The sequence below is a fragment of the Tenrec ecaudatus genome, chromosome 12, assembly GCF_050624435.1.
Source record: "Tenrec ecaudatus isolate mTenEca1 chromosome 12, mTenEca1.hap1, whole genome shotgun sequence".
Lineage (NCBI taxonomy): Eukaryota > Metazoa > Chordata > Mammalia > Afrosoricida > Tenrecidae > Tenrec > Tenrec ecaudatus.
Genome location: NC_134541.1, coordinates 36,354,503 through 36,381,434, shown reverse-complemented (window position 1 = coordinate 36,381,434; position 26,932 = coordinate 36,354,503). Strand labels below are relative to the sequence as shown.

Here is a 26,932-nt window from a genome sequence, read left to right as displayed (position 1 = left end):
TGTGCCCCAGAACCTGGTGCTTCTATATATTGGCAATGGCACGTGACAGCAAGATGCAAAGGTCCTTATTTAGTTTTATGAACAAATGAATTTGCTGCAAAAGTACAGGGGGGTAAGATCCTGGGCACATCTTTCTCGGTTGAAGAAAACCAGAGTACCCGATTGGGCGGTCCAGCCTTCTGGAGGACTGGTGCTGAAATAGATGCACTTCTAGCTCTTCTAAAACACCACCAACCAAGAGCCCCGGGATGAGTGGCTCACTTACAAGCATAATTCGATTGCCTTCCCTTGTGGTAATCGTTAGATCTTTGCGTTCATCTCTCAGACTGGATCTGACAAGATCTTGGTGGCTTGGTTAGTTACTTGTTGCTGTGCTGGATGCGAAGCAATGCTTTGTTAGATTGTCACAATCTGTGACAAGTGCTGGTAATTGAACCCAGTGTTGGATTTGCCACATGAACCCGCTTTCTGTTCGGGAGAACTCTGGCCCTTCAGCATCCCCTGTGTTAAACTGCGAATTTAATTCTACCTCCTACTAAACACTCTAACAGCCTTTCACCTCATGCAATTAAGGTTACATTATGGACCCCACCATCAGTAACCCAACTACCTTTAGTTGCATGTGGTGATCTCGCATGTATGTGTCTGGCTGAATAATCACTTAAGCCAGGGGTATCAAACTGGCATCCTGCAGGCCACATGTGACCCCCGAGGCAATCTTGTGGCCCGCGATTCTCTAAAATAAAATGAAAATAGAAAAAAAATTGTGTTTGTCTGGGTACTTTAGAAAAACAAATCCACAGAAACTCATGTACAAGAGAGAGTTTTATATAAAGGTTAAGTGCACATCAAGAAAACATCCCAACCCAGTGCTGCGCAAGCCCACAAGTCCAACATTAACCCATTAACCCATATGTCCAACACCAATCCACAAAGTCCTCCTCCATCTCACAAAGCAGACGCAATGATGCCGACTGCAGGAGGAAAGCGGAGTCAGTGCATGTGTAAGCATCTCAGCGCTGGCAAGGGTCTCCACACGGCTGCTCCAGCACCCAGGGCTGCATTGGGATAGGTCCATGCGGCTTCTCCTTGGGGATGTCTTGCAGGAAGTGAGCCTTGCCAGCTGAAGCAGGGAACTAGCTAAGGCAACTACACCCTGGTCTGACCATCAGAAAGCAAGACACCGGAGAACTTGAAAGGCGAGGCTCACTACACCATTTATCCCTCTGCCCTTCAATTAACTCCACATGTTTTTTTAAAAACAATTTATTAGGGGCTCATACAACTCTTATCACAGTCCATACATATACATACATCAATTGTATAAAGCACATCTGTACATTCTCTGCCCTAATCATTTTCTTTTTTTTCTCCTCTTTTCCTTTTTTACATTTTATTAGGGACTCATACAACTCTTATCACAATCCATACATATACATACATCAATTGTATAAAGCACATTCATACATTCCCTGCCCCAATCATTCTCAAAGCATTTGCTCTCCACTTAAGCCCTTTGCATCAGGTCCTCTCTTTTTTTCCCCTTCCTCCCCGCTACCCCCTCCCTCATGTGCCCTTGGTAATTTATACATCGTTATTTTGTCATATCTTGCCCTATCCGGAGTCTCCCTTCCCCCCCTTCTCTGCCGTCCCTCTCCCAGGGAGGAGGTCACATGTGGATCCTTGTAATCAGTTCCTCCTTTCCAATCCACTCACCCTACACTCTCCCAGCATCGCCCCTCACACCCCTGGTCCTGAAGGTATCATCCACCCTGGATTCCCTGTGCCTCCAGCCCCCATATGTACCAGTGTACAACCTCTGCCCTATCCAACCCTGCAAGGTAGAATTCGGATCATGGTAGTTGGGGGGAGGAAGCATCCAGGATCTGGGGGAAAGCTGTGTTCTTCATCGGTACTACATCGCACCCTAATTAACTCATCTCCTCTCCTAAACCCCTCTATGAGGGGATCTCCATTGGCCGACACTTGGGCCTTGGGTCTCCACTCTGCACTTCCCCCTTCATTCAATATGGTATATATATATATATACACACACACATACACACACATACATATATACACACACACACATATATACATATACACACATATATCTAGCCAGGTTGGCACAATAAACTTTAACTCAAAATTGTTATGAAGAAAATAGCTCTTAGGGTAGATCGAGGCAATGCCATACACACAATTCCCTCTTCAACCCTTAACTACTGAAGACGAATCTACACATGGCCCAGTGCCTTTCCTGGGGACCTGTGAATGTGGATAAACGTGGTGACTCAGTTCGGCGACATTTGGAAGTGATATGTCTGTCACTCTGAGTGTCACGTAATGTAAACAGATCTCAATAGCAAAAAGGTTAAAAAGAGCACTCTGGGTTGTGCTGTTATGAATCATACTAGCGGCAACGCTAGTTAACATTTTTAGAGGGATGCCATTACCATTGTGCATCATGTTTGTCCAACATTTTGTGTTTTTTTATTAGTTACTTTGTTATATTTTCTAGTCACAACATAAGAGGTAAGTGAAAACTAGTAGGAGGAAAGCGCTGGCAAGTTTTGGGTAAAAAAGAATAATTTTAGTTTTTAAATACATTAAATAAAATAAATGTTTAAATAAAAGCAATTATGCAGTGTTTTAATTATCCTATCTATATTCCTGAATCCCCACTTCAAAATATGAATTTAACAAAATTTGTCAATATGATGTGGCCGTGTGAATCTTGCCTGTTGCAGCTAATGGCCCTCATTTTAATTGAGTTTGACACCCCTGATTTAAGGGATACCTGGCTACTCAAAACCTATCTATCCTAACTCACCTTGTAAGGCAGACATCTGGTAGAAATGCACCAGATCTTTACGGGAGCAGAAAACCTCATCTTTCCCCCAAAGAGTGGCTGGTTGGCAGCCCGACATGTAACCCTCTGTGCCACCGGGGCCCCTGAAGACGTGGCAGGAAGGCGACTTTGGTTCTAAAGTTGAGAGGGGAGGGTGGGGCAAAGGTCAGCACTAGTACTACTATCACCAGAAAAGAGGCGCTGGGCAATGGAATATTCCAGGGCCATCAGGAGAGAAAAGGACTGCAACTAAGCTATTGGATTTGGTCATCCAAAGGTCACAGGTGACGTCTGAGAAAGCAGGCGGCGGCAGCTTGCAGTGGAAAGGGAGAAGGGAAGGTGGGGGAGAGGCATAGTGGAAGGTTTTTTCAGGTTACAGAAAAATTATAAATGTCACTGAAAATGCAGCCGTCAGTGGAATAAGAATGGGTGGTGGTGGTTTGGGTTTAAAAGTTTAGGGCTTCTTGACCTTGAAACTCCCCTTCTTTCTTAGACCACACACATCTCCCAGAGCCAAACATTAAACACACAACGGAATGTGCCACGCCTTTTTTCCTGGAGCCTCTGAGTAGGTTCCGAGGGCCCATCTTTAGGGCAGTGGTGTTGTCGCTGCTGGTAGGTCCCATTGGGTCGGTCCAACTCAGAGCGACACGGAACACAACTGAAGGAAGCACCCCGTCCTTGGCCATGCTCACACTTGTTCTTACGTTTAAGCCCACTGTTGCCGCCACCGTGCCAATCCCGCTTGCGGAGGGCCTGCCTCTCCTTCAGTGCCCTGCACGTTACTGTACGTGATGTCTTTCTCCAGGGACTGGTCGGTAGCCAATCCCCAACTGCACTACCCAGGGACTCTGCAGGATATTAAAAAAAAAATTAACGGTTGACAATCTCCTCTCTGCGGTGGAAGGCTGGTGGGGATGTTAGATGTATGTCTTTCTCTGGGCGCTGGTCACAGAATCCCACCCCTCCTATTGCTGGCCATCCCTTCGCGGCATCCCAGGGTGGGCTGGGTTTTACAGGCCAACTCTTTAGTTTTTTCGGAATACAAGTGATTAAAGTAATCACTTTATTTTAAAAATTAAAAAAAATAAGTAGGGAGGCACGCGTTTGGCTCTGAGACACAGACCCCCTCCTCCATGTTTTGTACAACTGTCAGTGTTTGCCTCCCCCCTCATTGAAAGCGTACTACTTACAACGTTCTCTCCCAGTGTGACACACATACACACACACAAATTCCAAACATACAATCAGCTCCTTATCATGTGAGGTTGGACCTTGTCCACAACTCTTCATCTCTTGGAAGAGCTGGGGCATCACTCTGTTGTGAGGGCAACAGAGCGGTTTCGAGATGAAAAAGTGCTAAGTCCCTGGCTGGTGTTTGAGATTAGAATCCTCTTCCTCCCGCCGTCCTGCCAGGCCTAAGCAAGGCCTGGCGATCCCAGGCCCTCAGAGATGGCAGCCAAGATAAGTCTATGGGAATTCTATTCCGAAACCAGGGAGTGGCCAAGAGTCAGAATGGACCCCAAGGTAAGGGGTTTAGTTGTTCTTTTCAAGCGAGCACTAATAGTTGTGTTTAAAGTATGTACTCCGATAGCCGTCAGCAGTGATTCTCAAACTGTGACAAGCCTCCTCCAGTATCAAGTCTCCCCCACCCCCAAACCTCCCGATTCAGTAGCCTCAGGGATTGGACCCCGAAGATCTGTTCTGATGAAGCCCTCCTGGAGGTGTTGCCGTGCGCTGCAGACAGATGCCCTGCTGCACACCATCACCTGGGGGCGTATCACACACACCCCCCACCCTGACTCAGGTGGGGCGTTGAACCCCGACGCCCCTGGGACTTGAGTCCGAGAAGCCGGATGGTCCGCTTTAAGAGGCTGCCCAGGTGAGAACGGGCCGCTTCACGTGCCAAGTTCAACTCCCCGACGGCCTGTGTCGGGAGGCGGTGGGGTGCTTTAAAACGTGCGTCCCCACGCCCTGCAAACAGCGTGCTGGCCCGCGGGCAGCGAGCGATAACAGGGGTCAGCGCCCAGCGGGATAAAAGGGGGGCGACTCGGAGGCCGGCGCTCTGCGTGCGTGCGTGCGTCCCAGGTGCGTCTGCAGAAGCAGGTGTGCCCGAAAGGGCCCCCGAGGCGGCGATCTCCCCACTCCCGGCGGGGGACCGAAGGAAGCCGGGGTGCTCCGAGAGCGTGGCGGGGTCCGGGTGGCCGGGGTGGGGGTGGGGGGGCGCCTCGGGCAGCGTCCTCGGAGCGAGGGGCAGCCCCCCCCGGGGGGGGCGGGGAGGAGACCGGCGGGCGGGGGTCCGGGGCGGGAGGGAGGTGGGCCCGCGGGCGCGCGGGGGCGGGCGGCTCGGCTGCTCCCCGCCCCCGGCCCGCCCCTCCCCGGCGCCATTTTGCAAGCGGCTGTCGCGGGGACCGGAGGCGGGCACTGCGGCGCCGGGCGCCGAGGCCGGACGGGAGCTGGGCGAGCTGCGGGCGGCCAGGTGAGGACCGGGCCGCCGCGCCTCGGGGCTGGCCGGCGGGCAGCAGCTTCCTGGCCGGCCGCTAGGTGTAGGTGCCCGCTGCACCCACGAGGCCGGCCTGGCACGACCCGCGCGCGCTGTCACCGGCCCCGCGGCGCGGCCTGCGCCCCCCTCTCGCGACCCGGCGCTTGCGCCCGCGAGCCGGGCTGACCCCGGGGCCCGCGCGTGCGTGGCGGCTCCCCGGCCCCTGCCGCCCGCCGCGACCCACAGGGTCCGGGGACGCCCACTGCTGCCCGCTGCGGGGGCCGGAGCGTGCGCGGGCCCTCAGGCCGCGCGGTGGGGCGACAAGTGGGAACCCCGGGACCGGAGTGGCCGCCGCCGCCGCCCCTCGGCGGCGTCTGCAGGTCGTGGGCTCGCCTTCCCATGCCCATCCTCCGGAGGTGCGCGCCGGCATCCCCGCGCCCCCCGTCATTCAGGCCCGGGAAGGGGGAGCAGGGGCCGGGGGTGGGGGGTGGGTGTCCTTTGCACTTTTGCCTGCCTTCCTCCTACAAAGGCGGCACCAAGTAATTTTAGAAGCCGTTACGCGGACCCGGGGGCCTTTCTCCAAGCCCTGACCCACGGTGGGGGGGGGGGGGCATGGTTTCTCTTTGCCATCTTTCTGCAAAGAGGATTTCCACTCTGATTACTTTCGGGGCGCAAGGTTTCCCCTCCTATTTGGCCTTAGATGCTCCCCTGAATGGGTGCATACCAGGACCTGGGCCTGCAGGCTGGGGTTTAGCATTCTTGATCGCCAGGGTAAAGGGAAAGCAAATGCAGGTGGAAGAAAGTGGCCCTTAAGGGCAGTTGGGTCTGCGGCGGCGGCGTCTGCAGCAGCTGCTGCTCTTGCAGTGTTGGGAGATGTGGAGGGGTGGGGGGAAGAGAGGAAGGGGCGAAGATGCTGCCCCTGCAGTGACTTGGGTCATCAGGGTGCAGGGAAGGCCGGGGATGGGTGAGGACATGGGACCAGGAGCGCCGAGCGTGTCTGGGTTGAGCTGTCATTAGTTGGCCATGTGATCTGTGTCTCAGCCCAGTTTTTCCTCTGAGATGAGAGGCTGGAATAGGAGCGGGCGGGCCGCTGGGACAGTACTATTTTCATTTTGTGCTGGGGAATGCTGCTGGGCTGGGGCCTTAAGCCTCACCATTTCCTCTTATCTCCTCCTGCCTTTTCACCTTTGGTACATAACTTTGCCTGCCTGGCTAGCCCTGAAGATGCCTGACTGGAGAGATTTCTAAAGAGCTCTTTCAGCTCAGACCCTGCGCCTTCTGTACAGGGTTACGGTGGGCACTTTCAGGGTCACTTGTGAATGGAGCATCACTGTCCTCTCTTCCCTCATGCAAAATTTAATCCCTTGCGGCGCCCGGCTTTTTAATAGGCTAGCTGGAGGTGAGCTGTGTCAGCCCTCCTGGCACACCTGTTACTGGTAGTTAAAAAGAGGCTTCGGGCATGTCTGGCCAGGTACCTGTTTCACCTGACAGCCTGAGAGTGAGGGATCTGCTTTCTAGTCGATTTCCATTGCCAAAATGGCGACGGGCTGTTTCTTTGACTACCAGGTCATTTCTCTCTGGTTTCTTGGCTGAGAGTGGGGGGGGGGGAGTGCTTTTTTATGAAATGGGTACACCAAGAACTTTTGGATGGACATTTTTTCCCCCCTCCAGATGGGTCTCTGGTCCGTGTGCTTTCCAGTCTGGGGCACAATCAAGTGGAAGTTAAACATCTGTTAAGATGCTTTAAAAAGTGTTTCTGAGCCTACCTGGCTAGAAACTGTCTCATTTGTGAAATTAGTTCATGTGTCTCAGGAGCTGGCCCTCTATCTCTCTAACAGCCAGCCAGCCAGCCAGCCAGCCAGCCAGCCAGCCAGCCAGCCAGCCAGCCAGCCGTCTGTCCTGGTCACATGGCGTCAGGCGCTGGTTGACCACCAGGCGCTGATGAATAAAGCCCAGGTCTAGTTTTGCGACTCCTGAGTTGACCATCACCAGCCTCTCTGGTGTCTCGAAAGACACACCTGGTATGGGTCTGGGGGCCCATTTCTGGCCCCACTGGTTGCTTGAGGCACTTTGGGGATGGCAGTTGAAAGTCAGCTGTAATAATGTGCAATGGCCTAATGCTTTATAGTTGCAAATGAAAGATTTTTCGTCGGAACTTATTTTTGTTTAATCCTTTCAGGCTCTGTAAAATTTGAACATTTTTGTCAGGCCTGACTTGTTTCTAGGCCATAAGATTCCTGCACAGCAGCCAGTTCCCAAAGCCTCATAACCTCATTCATTCCCTCTCGTGCCCTGTTGATTTTTCCCATCACCTCTCCCAGAGGACCGTGTGTTCCGCTTTGCTCTTACTCTTTCATTAGCGACGCTCCTGCCCCGGGTGAAGCTGTGCCTTATGGCTGCGCAGCCGCTGCCCTGTGGGGTGTGCTCGGCCCTTTGTGCCCGCCTCGGTGCTCTGCTCATTTCTCTGGCTTTGCTATTTTTAGCCAGTTATTTTGTCACAGGCCCTAGGCTGTTAGCGCTCCCATACTTGAGGCTCCTTTTAGCTTAGGCTTTTCGTAGCCCTTTCCTTACATTGAGCACACATTTCTTGAACACGTGCTGTGTGCCAGGTAGTGTCTTTGGTGCGGAGGATGCGAGCAGGCCAACCTCTGATGAAGGGAGCCAAGAGTGAGGAGGAAGACCCCGAGCCTGTGCCGTGAAGAAGAGTAAGGCCGAATTCAGAGCATTAACTGTTGGGGAGGGAGCTGAAATTTTAGGACAGACAGACATGGGGAGGGCCCTCTTTGAGTAAGAATGTGAAGAAAGGAAGGAACCAGGTGGACAATTATGGGAAAGAATATTGGAGGTGAGACAGGTACAACGGGCCTGAGGCAGGATGATGAAGACTTTGGCTTTTTTTAAATTTTAAAACGTTTTATTAGGGGCTCATACAACTCTGATCACAATCTATACATACATCAATTGTGTAAAGCACATCTGTACTTTCATTGCCCTCGTCATTCTCAAAGCATTTGCTCTCCACTGAAGTCATTTTGCGTCAGGTCCTCTTCCCCCCCCCCTCCCTCCCCGCTCCCCCCTCCCTCATGAGCCCTTGATAATTTATAAATTATTATTTTGTCAAATCTTTCCCTGTCCGACGCCTCCCTTCACCCCATTTTCTGTTGTCCTTCCCCCAGGGAGGAGGTCACATGTAGATCCTTGTAATCGGTTTCCTCTTTCCAACCCACTCTCCCTCTACCCTCCCAGTGTCGCCACTCACACCCCTGAAGGTATCCTCCGTCCTGGATTCCCTGTGCCTCCAGCTCCTATCTGCACCAGTGGTCTAGCCAGACTTGCAAGGGAGAATTCGGATCATGATTGGGGTGGGGGGGGGAGGGAGGAGGGAGGAACCATTTAGGAACTAGAGGAAAGCTGTATTCTTCATTGGTGTTACATCGTACCCTGACTGACTCATCTTCTCCCCTAGACCCCTCTGCAAGGGGATCTCCAGTGGCCAACAAATGGGCTTTGGGTCTCCACTCTGCACTTCCCCCTTCATTTACTATGGTAAGATTTTTTTGTTCTGATGATGCCTTATACCCTTTGACACCTCATGATCGCACAGGCTGGTGTGCTTCTTCCATGTGGGCTTTGTTGCTTCTGAGCTAGATGGCCGCTTGTTTACCTCGACTTTGGCTTTTAAAAAAATAGTTTTATTGGCACTTAATCCACACATATCACACCATTCAATAGTCCAGTCATATCAAGAAGAGTTGTACAATTGTTACCACAATCAATTTGAGAACACTTTCTTTTTTTGCCCCCATCATTAAATCACTTTTCAGATGAGTTGTGTATCACCGTCAGTTCTAGTGTTCGCTCACTGTCCCTAGATCTCACCCTCCCACCCCTAACTCCCTGGGAAGCCTCTGCACCAGTTCTTATCTCTATACATCTACGCCTTCTGCACGTCACAAGCTGGAAAAACAACAGAAACAGAACGAAGTGGTAAGGATAAAATAATAACACAAAGAGAGAAATACAAATAGTATGAAAGAAAAGACCACTGTGAATACTTAAAAGGCCAGGGAAGAGATTTTTGTCACGGAACTAGCAAGAAATACCTGTACCTAGAACAGTGGTTCTCAACCTGTGGGTCAAGACCCTTTTGGGGGTTGAACGACCCTTTCACAGGGGTCACCCAATTCATAACAATAGCAAAATGACAGTGATGAAGTGAAGGAGCAATGAAAATAATTTTATGGTGGGGGGGGGTGTCACCACAACATGAAGAACTGTATTAAAGGGCCACGGCATGAGGAAGTTGAGAACCACTGACCTAGAAGAATTTCAGGTTGGCTCAAGAGGGTGGTCAACTGGCCAAGCATCAAGTCTGATCTAATATAATCACGATGACAATGATCCCTATCTGATAGTAAAGCTGTTTGAGATACTTGCCTATAGTAGGGCTCGTGGGGATCTGCCGGGGTCTTAATCTGACGAGATTCTTTGCAGATGAGTTTTGGGCCCCCACTGCCCTCCATAGCCTTCTACAAATTGGGAGTTTACAATTTAAGTCTGCAACTCTTCCCTTTGTCATATTTAAATTGTGGTTGCCGTCTTTGGACCGCACAGGCTGGTGTGCTTCTGTGTGGACTTGGTTGACTCCTCACTTAGATGGCTGCTTGTTTGAATACAAGCCTTTAGGACCCCAGACACTTCCAATGGATAGCCGGGCACCATCTGCTTTTTTCACCCTTTGCAGTAGCACTCTTCTCTTCAGTGATCATTTGTGGAAGGTGAATGTGGAACAGGGCCGTGATATGAGAACTAGCTGTTCTTGGATTGGGGCTAGAGTTCACAGGGAGCCCAGAATCCATCTGCTTGTCCCCGGGATATGTACGGCTCGGGTTTATTTTGGCGGTCGTATGATGACATTCATGAGACCAACTACCCCAACAGCAACAAACTAACTAGCAAACAACAAAAGACACACAAAACCCCCAAGCACACTAAAGGCAGGAAAACGAAAGAGGCAGAAAAATAAAATATTCTCAATCATTCCCTTGGGTGATAAGCAGATTGCACTTGAAATGTCGAGGAAATTGCACTTGAAATGGCATCAATCTTTCAATGACACATCACTCTAGACACTGCTATGAGGAGTCAGTGCAAGTATAGGTCCACCATGAGCCAAAACCCATGAGTTGCCAATCTCCATTGGACTGGGCTCTGTTTGCCCTAAGCATGGGGGTTGGTGCCAGGGCAAACATCCTGGATGACTTCTTCCCAGTTCAGATCCCTACCCAACAGATCAAAGACCATCATGTTGGTGTGAGGGGCACATCAAAGTACTAAATAGATGGTGATTCTGGGTCCCTTTTCCACTAGACACCCTCCAAACCAGGGTTTCCCCCAAGGTCCAATGAAAGCCACTCCTACAGTTCCGGGGTGGCCGCTCTGTGCTTGCTTCCTTTCCTATCCGAGCACCCCAGTCCTCAGTCCAAGGGTGCAGGCACCTTCGAGGCAGGGCTCAGTTCATTCTGCCGGGCCTCTATGGTAAGTCCTTCTGGTGTAGGCCCTGGGTTAAGCTATGCTGCCCTCAACGTCATCATCCAAGGTCTTCATGGTGTTTAGCCCATGGCGTGTTTCACAGAGGGTTGGCTAGAAACATATTCGTAGTGTCTCCCCAGGAACATAAACTCTGATCCGTTGTAGCACCCCATGTGGGAAACAGTAAATCGTGGATTTTACACAACAACGGGGAGGGTCCCGTTGGAGAGTTTTGAACTTGTGGACTCCTTTTGTTGTTGTAAAAATACACAACTTTGCCAGTTCAACTTTTTACAGACGTACAACTTATTAACAGCAATTATAATAGTCTCTGTAACCTAACTACCCTCATTTAGTGTTTTTTCCATCACCATTCACTCCCCCAACACCTCCTATTTTCTTCCTCTCTCCTGCCTCTGTGTTATTCATACACATTTCTCACCTTTTTACCTAAGTGGGGTTGTACAGTAGCTGTCCTTTTGTAGTTGATGTATTTCACTCGGCACAGTATCTTTAAGCACCATCCATATGCACCAGGACTTCATTTCTTCTATGGGCCGAGTGTTTCATTGTATGTAGGTACCACATTTCACCTATGGATTGCTGATAGAGTGATTCCACCATTTGGCTGTTGTAAATGGTACTGCAGTGAACATAGGTGTTCAAGTCGCTACATCTCAGTTCAAGTCCTTTGGGTCTATATCTAGGAGTGGAATTGCTAGGCTATCTGTTAGTTTCTGTTTTTAGCTTTTTTAGGAACCGGCAATGGCTGTACCATTTTGCATTAGGGCCCCAATTTTCCCACATCTTTGGCAACATTAAAAAAAATGTTTTATATTTGTCATTCTCAAACTCCCTGCCATCAAGTCGATTCTGACACAGAGCAACTTTATAGGACAGAGTAGAACTGTCCCATTGGGTTTCTGAGACAGTACATTTTTTGCAGGAGCAGAAAGCCTCACTTTTTTCCAGCGGCTGCTGATTTTGAACTGCTGACCTTGTGTTTTGCAGCCCACCGTGTAACTCACTGCTCCCCCAGGGCTCCTAGTGGGAGTGAAATGACATCTCTTTGATTTGCATCTCTGATGGTTGACGTGGAGAAAGAAGAGGCGTTCTCTTCCAGCAGAGAGACCGTTTCAGAAACTCACAGTGGCAGAGTTCTACGTTGCCCTACAGGGTCACTATGACTTCATGGCGATGCTTTGGTGTTTGGGGGGATGGTTGATGATGGCTAAGCATCTTTCCATGTGTGTTTTCTGGCTACTTGAATGTCCTCCTGTGGGAGATGACTGTTCACATCCTTTGCCCACTGTATGATGGGGTTAGACGTTTTTGGTTGTTAAACTCTGGGTGTTTTATGTACTTTTTGGTTGTCAGATTCTTTTTTTTTGGTGTCAGATTCTTATCGGATATATGGTTTTCAAATATAGTGTCTCCATTGGAAGCTTGTCTTCTCACTTTTTTGGTAGTCCTGATGAACAGGTTTTTAACTTCTATGCGTCCCTATAATTAACTTTTGCTGTTTGTGCTTTAGCTACCTTGTTAGCTACCATTGCTGGAAGCTAACTAAGCCTGACAGCGTGAGCCTTGCTTGCTCTAAGAATTGTATGTCTGTGGTTTGTGTTTTAGGTCCTTATTCATTTTGAGTTTGGTTTTTGCGTATGGTGTGAGGATGGATCTTGTTTCCTTTTTCTGAATCTGGAAATCAAATGTCATCAGCACTCTCTATGGACTTTTCTTTCACCATCAAATGGACCTAGTTCCCTGGCCAAAAATCAGTTGATATTATTGATGTGCGCGTTTGTTTCTGAGCTCTTGCTCCTGTCCCATTGGCCTGTATGCTTATTGTTACACCAAGAGCAGGCTGATATAATTACCGGGGGTGTGTGTGGGATGCTTCAAAATCAGGAAATGTGAGTCCACCCACTTTTTTCTTCTCTCTCGACGCATTTTGGCTTTTCAGGGTCTCTTTGCCATTCCATATGAGGCTGACGATCGTTTTCATTTCTGGAAAGAAGGCTGCTGGGATTTTGATTGGGAGTGCATCGACTACGGATCACTGTGTGCGTAGTGTGGATATTGTAACCATATTAGGCCTTTGACCCATGAACACGGGGACCCTTGACCCGACTCTTAACAGGGACACTGCCTGCCTGTTGCAGTTCGCACCAAGGCTGAAGCTGGGGGGGGGGCAGTGCAGTACAGCCCGGCAAGCAGCCGGAAAGCCACAGAGAAGGATGGCGTCAGACCAGGGTTCTGGGTCAGAGGAGAGAGAAGTGATTGGATTCTGAGGTGGGTCTGAGGAGATATGCTCACGGATCAGATTTTGGGGTGAGGGGTGGCAGGGGAAGAAGAGAGACAAGGGGACTACCGAGGTTCTGGCCTGAGCAACCAGAAGGAAAGAGGCAACTGAGGTTTCAGAGAGGTTGGTTTTGCGTAAGTTTAGTTGTGATGACATCTTGATAAACCCCAATGGAGCAGAAGAACTTACCGGTTGGTCCTAGCTGGAGATGTAAATTTTTGGAGCATCCTTTGACCTTAGGCTAGCCTCTAAGGCCCTCCCATGAAGGACTCCTGGTGAGGGTAGTGGGTTGAGCTGCTGACTGCAAGGCCAGCAGTTCGAAACCACTAGCCGCTCCTCAGGAGAAGGGTGAGGCTCTCAGTCCCAGGAAAGATCTACCGTCTCAGAAACCCACTGGAGGCAGTTCTACCCTGTTCTGTAGGGTTGCTATGAGTCGGCACCGACTTGGAGTTTGGTGTGGTTTTGAAGGGCCCTCCATGCCTGGGAGTTTTCATTTACTAATTACACACTTTGTGTATGTGTGTGGTGCTTCTGTGGGGTCCCCTCTTACAGTGGGCCCGGAGTCTGAAGACGACAGAAAACAGAAAAATCCAGACAAAACTAAAACCATCCAAACCCGTGGTGGTTGAGTTGGTCTGACGGATGGGGACCCCGTTGGTGACAGAGTAGAATTGAGCTCCTTAGGGTGTGCTGGGCTCTGGTCTTTATGGAAGGAGATCACCCGGTCTTTCTTCTGCAGGGCTGCTGGGTAGATGTAGCTCGCAGCCTTCCAGGGAGTAGCCTAGTACAAACCATTTGCAGGACCTGACGATGACACTCCAGAAACCAAACGCGCTCTCCTCGGTGGCACCTGTGCTTGAGCTAGGCCTGATTCCAACCCAACACCCCCCCCGCCCCCCAGGGGTTCCGAAGCTGTAAATCTTTTCCGGAGCAGGTAGCCCCATGTTTTTCCCGAGGAGTGGATGGTGGGTTTGAAGCATGGACCTTGTGGTTTGCAGTCTGACTTGCAGGAGGCAACAATCTGTAATAAAAAATGACCCTTGGGGAAAAAAACGACCCGAATCTCAAGAAAATGCGGTAAACGTGTTTCCCGCATACACCCCAGAGAACAGTGTCTAAATATTGAAGTGTATCAGGAATGAAGTAGAAAACAGTGCACCTTGGGCCTTCAGCAGCTCTAGATTTCCAGCTTGCAGTCACTTCCTGTTGGTTCTCCCCTTGACCATTCCTTGGCTCTCTGCAGCCTCCATTAATTCTTTAGCTATGATATGGGTTGGCATCACCGGTGCCTGGTCAGGAAAGCCTTCTCCATTCGCATGTTCTTTCCACAAACCCACTCACTGCCATCTAGCTGCATCTGACGCGGTGACCCTGCAGGACCGTAGAACTGCCCCGTGGGTCTCCGAGACGATAAACCTGTGTGGGAAGAGAAAGCCTCTTCTTTCTCCCTGGGAGCTGCTTGTAGTGTCAGTCTGCTGACCTTGATGTTAGCACCCAGTGCACGCCCTCGGCGCCACCAGGACACCTTGTCCTTTTCATCGATTTTGTCAAAGGCAGCTGATTGTTCAGGTTCCATTTGTCATTGGGCGTCATACTGTGTTATCCCCTCTCTTTTTAGACATGGGAATCTCACGGAGTTGAACCTTCCCGTTTTCTAAGTCGAGTGAGAGCGCACAGAGTTTAATAAGACCTGCTTCTCCTCCCCAGGAGCTGCTCTGAGCAGTAGAGGGGGCTCAAGTGCATCAGAGGGGGCCCGTATCCTATTGATGCTGCTGGCGACTACCGCTCATGTATGGGACCCGCTTGGTAAGGTGTTGCTGGTCTGTGGCTCAATGAAGGAACTGGAGCTCAGGTCCCTTCTCCAAGGAAGCCCCTGGGACTTCAATTCTGATCGTAAGGTTCCACCGAGCCCTGTAGCATCTCTGAGACTGGGCTCCCGACGTTCCCAGTGGTGGAGTGGAGCAGTCAGAGCCCCCGAGAGGCGCTCCCTGGATGCCATTTCCGCCCAGCGACCCCGGGAACAGACATGAATGCTTCTCAGCACTGTACAGCTGAGGATGCTGGAGTTTGGTGGGAAAGTGACCTCTGCCTGAAGCCATCGTCCGGGGTCTTGCTTTTGCTCCAGCTGGTCTGGTTGACCTGCGGGGGTAGTTGGACGGCCAGTTCTAAGGCCAGCCATTTGAAACCACCGGCCGCTCCTCGAGAAGCGGTTATCTAATTCCTGTAACGTCTCAGAAACCCCCAGGGACGGTTCTTCCCTGGCCTGCAGGGTCAGAATTGACTCGATGGCAGCGAGTTTAGAAGTTTGTTGTTGTTGTTGTTGTTGTTGTTTTCCTGGTCTGGTTGCTATGATTGAAATTAGACTCTGATCCAAGATGCTTTTCAAGGAAGTTCGGATTTGGGCGAGGGAGGGTGGTGTTGAACAGCCTTCGAGAGGGTAGTGATTGAGGGAGTCAGGGCATTTGGAGAATGGGGATGTGATGGAGGTGGACATGTATGTGAAATCTATAGACAGTATAATCATGGGATTTGGGTTGTCAGAGTCTGCTAGGTGGTGCCCCCCAGTGTGGTGCCTTGGGGATCTAGGTGCCTTTAAACTTACAGGCAGTTGACTTCAAGAGGTGTCCCCCAAGGTTGCCAGGGAGTCTCGTCCACAGACCCTTTTATGGGTCATGCCTGGAAGGAGCATCTTTCCCCATCGTCTGCTGGGCCCCGCCTTAGACGCCAGATTGCTTAGGATGCAAGCACCCTTGGCGTCTTCATGAGGAAGGCAGCCTGGGGCCTGCTAGAGCAAACAGCCTGGTGGTATTTTCCAGCTGGTTCTCTTGAGTTTCTCAGAGAGCTAACCCTAATAGCAGACCCTAGATGGTGAAAACCCTGCGGGGCGATGGTTTACCCCGACACACGTGGAGTTGCCATGAGTCGGAGTTGCCTCTGTGGCAACTGGCTAGTCATCACAGTGACAAATGATGACTCTGGCAAACCCCCGTCGCTTTCCTTTCGTTCTCCGTTTCTTTTTCTGAATCGATTGTCGAGTACACCCCAGACAGGTTTACATCAGATAACATGGGTCCTTCTTGCCTTAAGCTTGATTTTCACTGGGAGCAGTATTTTATATCATCTTTTAATGGCATTAAAGAAGTATCCTAGTCTGTCTTTTTTCCCACTAAATTACAATATCCTGCACCATATTTAATTGTCCCACCCCCACCCCCATTCAAACGCTAGAGGTTGAATTTAATTCTAGAACCATGTATGGAATTTACATAGTTTCGTGGTGGGACTTCAAAAAAGGAGGTCAAAGTACCCACGGGCCTTCGCTTTCCACCCTGGGAAACAACCAAACTCACTGCCACCAAGTGCATGCTGACTCCCAGGACTCTGTAGGACAGGCTGCAGCTGCCCCTGTGAGTTGCTGGTGAGCTGCCCGACGCTGACCCTCGCCACCCCCAGGGCTCCTCTAGGGAATAAGGAGGATACAGATATCACAACAGAGGAATCCCTGGGAAACGGCCACTGGACATGTCAGTACAGCTCCTAGAGCAGGCTGGGCCGCCGCCTCGAGATCATCAAGACCAGCCAGCATCCCCTGCTGCACCCCGGAGAAGCAGCTCCAGCCATCACGGCAGGGGTGAATGAGTTGACCATGATGGCCCAAGCGGAAGTTAAAACTATCCAATTGGCCCTTGGCAGAAAACAAGATTCCCTACCTTTGCCCTGGAGTGACCAAGGAGAGGAAACCCCAGAGGTCTGGAGAGGTACTGTCCCAGCGGGGCCTCCTCCTGCAATCCCAGTGCTGGGGGTCGATTCCAAACTCAGCCCCAAAGGGCAGCGCTGCTGTATGGTGCTCCGGTGCTTTACTCCGCAGCTTAGCCTCCCAGTCAGTAATTGATACCCAGATGATCCAGTGGCCTTGGTTGCATTCCTTGCAGCCCGTGAATGGTCTCGTTCACTTCCTCTTCTGGCTGCTTTGTTTGCGTGGCTCATTTTCCCTGTCTTTTGCATCCTTGTTTTAGAATAGTTGTTGACCATCTGGTCTCCTATGGATGATTTATTTTTAAAGGAGCCCAGTACTCAGTTGTTCTGTGAACCCGCCTGTTAGGTCTCTGCAGTGTTTATTTGACCGTCTTGAGAGATGTCCTTCGAGTCTCAGCCACTCACTAAGTCTGTCTTTTTGCTTTCCTTCAAAAAAGGCATTTGAGGTTCTGTTCCACACGTTCCTTCCATTCTAATGACCCAAGCTTGCTACCTTGACTGACAGACCATGTGATCCCCGCAGGCATTTTGGGGATCTACACCCCTTCTTCGCTGCTGATTCCGCACACACAGCCAGCCTTCCTGCCGGTTCCAGGGTAACTTCAAGGTCTTGCCACAAGGACTTCACTGAATCTTCAGTGTTCCCTGAGGCTCACCCCCAGGCCTTCCTCCCCCTTTTCTAGCCCGAGCCTCGCATTCTGCAGTGTGTGCGTCTTGGGTGTGAGGAATTGTGATGTGCGTGCGGGCTTCCTTCCAAAATATTCTTTCCCCCTAAGAAGCTTGCTGGGTTCCTGTTTCTCTCCCTACGTTCTCTATTCCCTGTGAAGATAAACTGGATACGCCGATCGGACTTCCTCCTTTCAACCACCCCGTCTGGAGGGTGGTGGTTGGGTGCCACTGAGAGCATTTTCACTCACGGGGAGGGACCCCAGGTGACAGAGTGGGACTTCCCCGAAAAGGTATTTTGAGGCCGTAATCTTTGGGGGAATACCAGCATGCACCTTGAAAGTGAGGCTCTTGAGACGTGGTCTCACCTACTTTGGACGTGTTGTCAGGAGAGAAGAGTCCCTGGGGGAGGACACCGCATCATGCTTGGTACAGCAGAGGGGTAGCGAACCAGAGAGGGACTGACCAGGCGGCTGCGACAGGGGCAACCGCGAGGATGGTGCAGGGCCAGGCCATGCGTCCTTTTGTTGTACACTCGGTGACCGTGAGTCAGAGCCGACTCGATGGCACCTACAGCAACGACAAGGATTCTCCCATGGTGCCACGGAGCACTTTAATCACTGCACCACCCCACACTGGCCGTGGCCCGGTTACGCGTTGGGCCGCGATCCTCATAATCAGTAGTTGGAAACCATCAGTAGCTCTGCGGGAGAAAGGCTGCTCTTTCTACTCCGGTCAGCAGTCACGGTCTCAGAAACCCCCAGGGAGCTGCTGTGAGTCAGCATTGGCCCGACGGCAGTGAGGTTTGGCTTGGTTTTTTAAGTAGAACGTTGGGTGCTGTCTTTCCAGGCTGTTCACCCGTAGGCCTCAGTTTCCCGCCTAGTTTCTGATGATTAGAACCCGTGGTGGTGCCCATGGTGAATGTGCTAGGCTGCTAATAGAAAGGTTGGAGGGTCAAGTCCACCCAGAGTTGCCGTGGAAGACAAGGCTGGCAACTGATTTCCAGTCATCCACTGTAAACGCCGCGTAGCACATTTGTCCTGTGATGCACTCGTGGTTGCCTGGAGCCGGCTTACTGACAGCAGCTGGAATCAGCGTAAGCTCAGGGCAGCCGGCTTTCCTGATGACTGGTGCAGCGTGCGGCATTTGCGTCCTTGCGCCCTCTTGGAGCTGCTGTGGGGACACACCAGCAGGGCCCTGGCTTGAGTGAGCCCCGGAATCTGCTCTGATTCCTTCTCAGAGGCCCTGGGGGGCAGGATCAGCACTAAAGACATGGGCCAAATTTACGTATTTTAGTGCCTAAGATGATGTACCCTAGTGACTTCTACTTTTTTTTTTTTTAACAGTTTCTTAAATCCTATTCTCCAGAATAGTTTTGACTGCCACAGTGAATGTTCTTGTCACACATCCCAAACGAAAAGTCAAAACCCAAACTCACTGCCATTGAGTCGATTCTGACACATGGTGACCCAGAATATAAGGGGCCTCAAAAAAAATCATGGAAATATGGGATGAAAAGATCATGGAATTTTCTCACAAACGGTTTTTGAAGGCCCCGAGTGTGCGTGTGCATGCATGCACGCATACATATACATACGCTCATGTCAGTGTATGTGTTTGTGCATCCTAAAAGCTCTATAAGACAAGACTGAACCTGAATGCTATGCATTCTAATGTTTTCTGCTTCCACGTCATGGGTGGTAGGGAGTTCTTGCTTGGGATCCCTAGACTGAGTTTGTGCTCTGGACCATGGCATGCAGACTGCTGAGCAGTAAGACTTGTAGTTAGAATGGTTGTGTACTTCTTCAACTTTGGGCAAAGGGAACCCCAGTGGGGTGTGAGAAGGACAGGGAAAGGGATACCTGACTCCCAGAATAACGTTGAAAACCAAAAAACAAAAGCAGAGAAGCTTAATTGCGATCTAATGAGCCTCCGTGAAACTCGCCCGTGTAGTTTGCGTACCGATTTGTACAGCCATAACACTGTATACTGTCAGAACATTTTCATCATCCCCCCAGAGAAGCCTGAAACCCTCAGCCATCTCTCTACCTTGTCCCCACCTCCTCAACCCCTCTGAGTTTATTGTGCCAACCTGTCCGATAGACACATTTGAGGTTAATTGAAGGGCAGAGGGATAAATGGCTTGGTGAGCCTTGTCTTTTTTAGTTCTCGGGTCTCTTGCTTTCCGATGGTCAGACCAGGGTGCGGCTGCCTTAGCTAGTTCCCTGCTTCAGCTGGCAAGGCTCACTTCCTGCAAGACATCCCCGAGGAAAAGCTGCATGGACTTACCTGGATGCAGCCCTGGGTGCTGGAGCAGCCGTGTGGAGACGCCTGCCAGCGCTGAGATGCTTACACGTTCACTGATTCAGCTTGTCTCCTGCAGTCGGCGTCACAGTTTGTATTTTGTGAGATGGAGGAGGACTTTGTGAATTGGTGTCAGACATATGGGTTAATGTTGGATTTGTGGGCTTGGGCAGCAATGGGTTGGGATGTTTTCTTGATGTGCACTTACCCTTTATATAAAACTCTCTCTTATACATGAGTTTCTGTGGATTTGTTTCTCTTAAAGTACCCAGACTGACACACCCTCTTAGTACATCTATACTCTATTTCTATAGATTGGCCCATTCTGGACATTTCATACAAATGAAATCATTACAGAATGTGGTCTCTTGTGATTGGCTTCTTGCGCATAGCATAGTCTTTTCAAGGTTCATTCAAGTTGTTACTGAATAGTTACTGAGCAGCATTCCACTATTTGGATATATTTAAGTCAGTTCGGACTCCTGGCAACCCTGTGACAGTCACACTGCTCGTAGGGTTTCCAGGGCTCTACATTTATGGAAGCAGACGGCTTTGTGTGCCCATAGAGCAAGAAGCTGGTGGATTTCAACTGCTGACCTCTGGGTTAGCAGCAGAGCTCTAACCACTGCTCTGTAACCCCTACCCCGGGCTCTTTATGGATAGCTTACATTTCATTTATTTATTCAGTTAATGGACACTATGCTATTTCTACTTTTTGGCTATTGTGCATAATGGCATTGCAAACCTTTGTACACAAGGTTTTGTGTGACCATATGCTTCCAGTTTACCTGAGAGTGGGTTGCTGGGTCTTGGGGTCAGTGGTTTGAACCCATCAGCAGCCCCATTGCAGAAAGAAAAGGCAATCTACTCTTGCGAAGATTTACAGCCTCAGAAACCTAAAGGGGGCAGCTCTGCTGTGTTCCGCGGCATCACTATTTGTCCGACTCGACTTGATGGCAGTGGGTTTATGTTTTCCAAATTGGGTGTCCAGCACTGTGTGAAGGGTCCTGGTCCTCCCCGTCCTCCCCCAACACTTGTGATTGCCTGGCCTTTCTTGGGACAGCCATCCGAGTGGGTCTGAAGTGACATCTCATTGTGGTTTTGATGGGCATTTTCCTAATAGTTAATGATGCTGAGTATCTTTTCTCGTGCTTACTGGGTCTTTCCTGTCTTCTTTGGAGAAGTGCCTTCAAGTTCATTGTCCATTAAAAACATTCTGCTTGCTGAGAAAACATTACAACATCCTTCTTGCTGAGAAAATAACACAGCAGAAGAAAATAGTTTCTACAAACAATTCAGTGACTGGTTATATTCTTTGAGTTGGTCAACCACGCCTACCCTTTTCAAAGTTATTGACATAAACTTACTGCCCCCCGCCCGTGAGTTTCCTTTCTAGTTGCGCTTGTCTAGTTGTTCACTGTCAAACTCAGACACACAGCTACTGAGTCAGTTTGCACGCAGAGGGACCTACCTCTAGGGCAGGGTAGATTGCCCCGTTCGGTTTCTGAGACTAAATCTGGGAATACAAAGCGTCATCTTTCTCCCCAGAGCAGCTGGTGGGTTCAACTGCTGACTATGGTTAACAACCCAATGCGTAATCCACTACGCCACCAGGGCGGCGCCCCCCCCCCCCCCCCCCCCCCCCCCGCGCCTCTCCTTTTTTGATCCCATGTGATCTTAAAAGAGCTTAAAAACGCTCAAGGTTCTTTATCAGGGAAGCTAAACTGTTTGTTTTTAAAGATGACTTCAGAAGATATTTTTGGTTTGAGGTTATTTCAGGGCAGTAGTTTCTAAGAGTAAGCATAGGGGTAGATTTCCATGACTTTGGGTTAGACAATGGCTTCTAAGATAGGATGCCCATAACACAAGCAACAGTACAAGACAAGCTCCTGGAGGACGGCTGAAACCATTTTGAGTTAATTTTTGGTGATGGCATGAGGGAGGAATTCAAGTTCATGTGGATTTTCACTTATCACCATTTGCTAAGTTTTTTTCCCCATTGAATTGACCCCGTACCTTTATTTAAAGCTATTTGACCTTATATATTAGGCTTTATCGCTAGGTTCACGATTCCATTCCATTGATCCATGTGTCTGTTATTCGGCCCTTGCTTCCCTATTGCAGTTACTATAGTTTTGTATTATGTTTCGACAAGGCAAAGTGTAAGTCCATGTTTCCGTCTCCAGATTGCTTTGGCTATTCTCGGTTTCCTTGAGTTTTCCTGGAAGCTTGTTGATTTCTTTGAGAAAGGCCGAAATGGGATTTTGGTAGATCAGGCTGCGTATTGTTGCCAAGAAGAACAGCGTTTTAGCCGGCAGATTTCATGAGACAGTGTCGATCCCCCCTAGAAACAAAGCATTGAGGTGTTTTATTTTAGCCCTGTCTACTAGTCCATTCTCTCTGTTTGGGGGGAGTAAAATAAAAAGCTGACCCCCTTCCCTCTCAACCCACATTTTTCTCTCTTCTCGATCACAATCTTTTATTTGGAAAATGTGCTTCAAATCAACCTCTTCCAGCTTGACTGCAAGTTGGAGTCATCTGAGAACTTTCAAAGCTGCTGATGCCTGGTCTCATCCTCATAGACTCGGGTCCTGTTGACCGGGAGTGCAGCCTGGGTACTGGGTGATTGCAAAGCTCCCAGGTGATTTCACGGGATTGATGGGGTTGAGAACTGCTGCTATAAGTTATCTCAAAAAACTCAGATGTGTTAACGTCTACGAACCCGTGCTAGATGGCCTACACATATTCTAGGATGGAGACGTGCTACTGCTGTACATCGATAGAGCGGCAAGGAGATGCCAGAGCAGAAAGATTGGGCCGATTTGCTGACGGCTGTGCGGTAGCTGCTTCTAGGGGCAACCTTGGGTCATTCTCACGGACAGTGCATTACCAAGCTCTGTTTCTCGGTTTTTCTCTTAATAGGTCGTTGCTGTTCTCCCAAGAATTAAAGGGATGTGACTGTTAACCGGTGGGAGAGTGTCTAGTGTACGGTTGTCCTTGATCTGCTTAGAGACCACTCTACAGAATCCCTGGAGAGTGTAGATTTTTTTCCAGGATTTTTCTTTCAAACAATTTATTGTGAAGCGAAGCTTTGCAGAGTGAGATCCTAGTTTTTCATTCAACTATTCATACACCTTCAGATTCAACCCACCCACTGTCAACCCCACAAGGTACCATCGCGTATTCCCATGTTTCTCAGGAATTGTTGTGACCTTGCTGTTCATCACGGGAAACGGAGCGAGCGTAGAAGACTGTACAGGCAGTTCACAATGATGTTGGGAGTTGTCATGTAAAAAACATTGGCATTGGTGAAGGTCAGAACTATGGGGGAAATAGGTGCCAGTGGAATTGTGTCCTGAGAAAAAACAAAACCCACATGGAAGAAGCACACCAGCCTGTGTGATCATGAGGTGTCGAAGGGATCAGGGATCAGGCATCAAAAAGAACAAAAAAATTGTTTTGATGCGAATGAAGGGAGTGTGGAGTGGAGACCCAAAGCCCATCTGTAGGCAACTGGACATCCCCTCACAGAAGGGTTTCAGGGATGAGACGAGCCAGTCAGGGTGCGGTGTAGCAATGATGAAACATACAATTTTCCTCTAGCTATTTAATTCTCCCTCCTGCCCACTATCATGATCCAAATTCTACCTTACAAATCCGGCTAGACCAGTGGATGTACAATGATACAGATAAGAGCTGGCAATACAGGGAATCTAGGACCGATAAACCCCTCAGGACCAAAAATGAGAGTAGTGATACCAGGAGGGTAAGGGTTCGGTGTGGGGAGAAAGGGTGAACTGATCACAATGATCTACATATAACCTCCTCCCTGGGGAATGGACAACAGAAAAGTGGGTGAAGGGAGACAGGCAGTGTAAGACATGAAAAATAATAATTTATAAATTATCAAGGGTTCATGAGGGAGGGAGGAGAAAAATGAGAAGCTGATACCAAGGGCTCAGCACAGGGTAAATAAATTCTTTTTTTACATGTTAAAAACAATTTAATGAATCCTTCTAAGACTGAAAAACTATTAATATAAAGACTTGTTTAAGACCTTATCAATATAAAAAATATAGGTTTTTCAAGGTAGCTGGCATTTGACAGCATTTGCTCAAAGAGGAAAGCACCATTTATTAAAAACAGAAGATAGAATCCTTTGTGTTAGCTGAGGGTGACCTTCGGCCACTGAGAATTGCCACTGGGTCTTGCTGTCAATTTAGTCATTTTATCAAGAATATAAATCAGGTGGCATTTCTCCTTAGGTTTTTATGTATTACCAAGTAGATGAAGCCTTCGTTTTTCTTGTTACTCCATTTGTAACACGGGGTTAAACATGCGGAATTGAGGAAACCCCCAAACCAAGTCCATTGCCATGGAGTTAATTCTGACCCATAGCTGCCCTAGATGGAGTTTCTGGGGCTGTAAACCTTTACAGGAGCCGATTGCCTCATCTTCCGACAGGCGGTTGGTGGGTTTGAACCACTACCACGAGATACCACCACCGGGACTCCTAAGTTAGGGAAAAACCAAAGCACACTCGCTGCTGTCGGGGTGATGTACATGGACCATGGTGTTTGGTTTCCCCTTCTCCGCCCACCTTTCTTCTACCCTCATGGGATCGCTACTCCCACTGTTACATGTGAGGGGTGTATCTGTCCTGGATCCCACGTGTCGAGAACTCTTCTCTGGACCAGTGTCCATTCCGAGGCTGTAATTCTTGACTGAGTAGAAAGGCCTGTCTACTTTCCTTCGATTACCGTGATTTTGGGGAAAAGGATGGGCTATTACTTATTTTTAAATGAATTTGACTAAAAAACATGTTGCTGAAAATCTTGGTGAATAGTTCTCTAATCTGGGAATGGGGGCGGACGCTCTAAGAGGAAAATTATAGAGGAAATTGCAAAGTAGAGTTGACTAAAGAGGGTAAAAAATTCTTTATGCTGAGCGATATAAACAACATGGAAAAGCAATGATATGCTTTTTTTCTGGGGAAATGTTTGCAGCATGACAAAGGATTAGTGTTTTAATATCTGTTGGAGATGTATTTTTCAAAGGTATACTACTAGTAAAAACAAAAAACAAAACAAACCAAGAGGCCCTTTATAGTTAGTAAAAGAACTGAACACACGGATGAAAGAAATGAAGACCCCCCCCCCGCTGTGCTCATTCTTTGGCGGTTCCATTCGCATACGTTAAGCATGAAAATTGAGGAATAAAAAAAAATTTAAAAAAAAAGAAAATTGAGGAATAACTTAACAAGTAACTTACTGTTTGCTCCTTGTGCTGTGTCCAGTGGTAAAGATTCCGTTTCCCTCTTCTTACCGTGAAGGTTGAGAAATGACTGACTTGTGACCATTAAACCTTTTTGAAAATAGTTCTCACATTTTATCATCCAAATCCATTCTTCCGTTGCCATTTGCTTGGATTCTCCAAGATTCGTTTCATTCACACGGTTGCCATTTCTTCAAGATTTTCAAGCACACACCCTTTGATAGATGCAAACAAAATGTGAAAGTATGATGTATGCTTAGCGTTCAGGGTTTGGCCTGTTTCCCGATATATTCAGTATCTTTTATTTTTATTTTTTAAATCAGGCGTTCTGTTCAGGTTTTTCAGCATTGACCTGCATTAATTCCCCAGAGATTCCGGCTCATGGATGGCCCGGAGGGTCTAACTTTCCCACCGTTGTGGGATCCCTGGTGGTTACAAGTTGGCCTTTGAGCCTCAAGGTGAGCAGTTTGAAACCACCTGCCACCACTCCACCAGAGAAAGATGAGGTTTTTGACTCCAGTAAAGACTTCAGATTAAAAGTCTTGGAAACCCAGGGTCACCCAGAGTCAGACAATGGCATTGAGGTTTGTTTCCTGTGAAGTGCAAACACCCCCTTTTCTAGGAATGATGAGGGGGCAGATGTTAAAGAACTTGATAAACTACAATTCTACATCATCTGCGCCCCCACCAGTTTATTGGCGATGTTTTTTGATTTTTCCCCCCTTCTATGAAATCATCTAGAACAGTGGTTCTCAACCTTCCTAATGCCACAACCCTTTAGTACGGTTCGCTGCTACTCCATAACTGTACTTTGGTACTGTTATGAATTGGGCGACCCTGTGAAAGGGCCGTTCGACTTCCAAAGGGGTCGAGACCCTCAGGTTGAGACCCGCGGATCTAGAATGACTACATGCGCTGCGTTTGTAAACCCGATTGAGGAGCAGCAGAAATCTGTGGGGAGTTGTTTGGTGATGTGGGCCTGGTGGTGTGGCGGTTACGCATCGGGCTGTGATCCACATGGTGGGCAGTTTGAAACCACCAGCACACTGGACTTTGTACTCCTTTAAACAGCGACAGTCTCGGAAACCCACTGGGCATCCCTGTGAGCCGTGGTCGGGGAGCGTCTGCTTCCTGTAACTGCCCCAAGGGGCCACTTCCTGCCACTGGCTGCTCGCACGCGGCATCTATGAGTCCAGCCTCGCAGTCTGTCTGCAGGGTAACGTTTCCTCTTTCCTGACGGAGGCGGAACCTGCTAATCAGAGGGCTTTGGCTGGTGGTGGCAGAAGTTCAAGGCTGTGTCCTGATAACTCGACTGTGTTTTTGTCCTCCTCCTTGACTTCCTTTTCCCCAATGTCAGACGCTAACCCAATCTGTGTTCTCCTAGCAGATGTTTGTCCAGTGAAGCAGAAAGCCAGTCCCTCCAAACACTCATTTTACCAGTCAGCTTCAAAAAACAGAAACTAAAAACACTTTCCCAAAACAAATCTTTCTTGGGGGCATGGTACTTTCACTTGCTCTCTCAGCGTTTTTCTGTGATTTGTCGTTAAAATAGCATTGTGTTAATTTCGTTTCCCCCTATGGAACCTTTTCTTATCTCTTGTCTCTACGTTAGGTGCTGGGCAGTGGGGTCCAATTCATAGTGAGCCTGTGCACACGGACCCCGCGCAGCCCTGCACCATCGTCACGTTCTCACCGAGACAGCCGCTGTGTCCGTCCACCTCATCCAGGGTCTTCCTGCCCCTCCCCGTGACCGAGCATGGTGTCC

The 26,932-nt window shown here is 49.2% G+C and overlaps 1 protein-coding gene across 3 annotated transcripts in view; it reads left to right on the top strand.

The window, feature by feature from the left end:
* The first annotated feature begins 5,245 nt into the window (after positions 1-5,245).
* The window catches only part of SLC23A2 (solute carrier family 23 member 2), a 128,028-nt gene continuing 106,341 nt past the window's right edge, over positions 5,246-26,932 (top strand). For 2 of the 3 annotated variants that reach the window (XM_075563968.1, XM_075563965.1), the window contains exon 1: positions 5,246-5,330. The gene's annotated coding sequence lies outside the window, so the exon portion shown is untranslated. Of the gene's footprint in view, positions 5,331-8,799; positions 8,880-26,932 lie in introns of those variants that run through there. The other variant, XM_075563967.1, reaches the window with a different exon arrangement.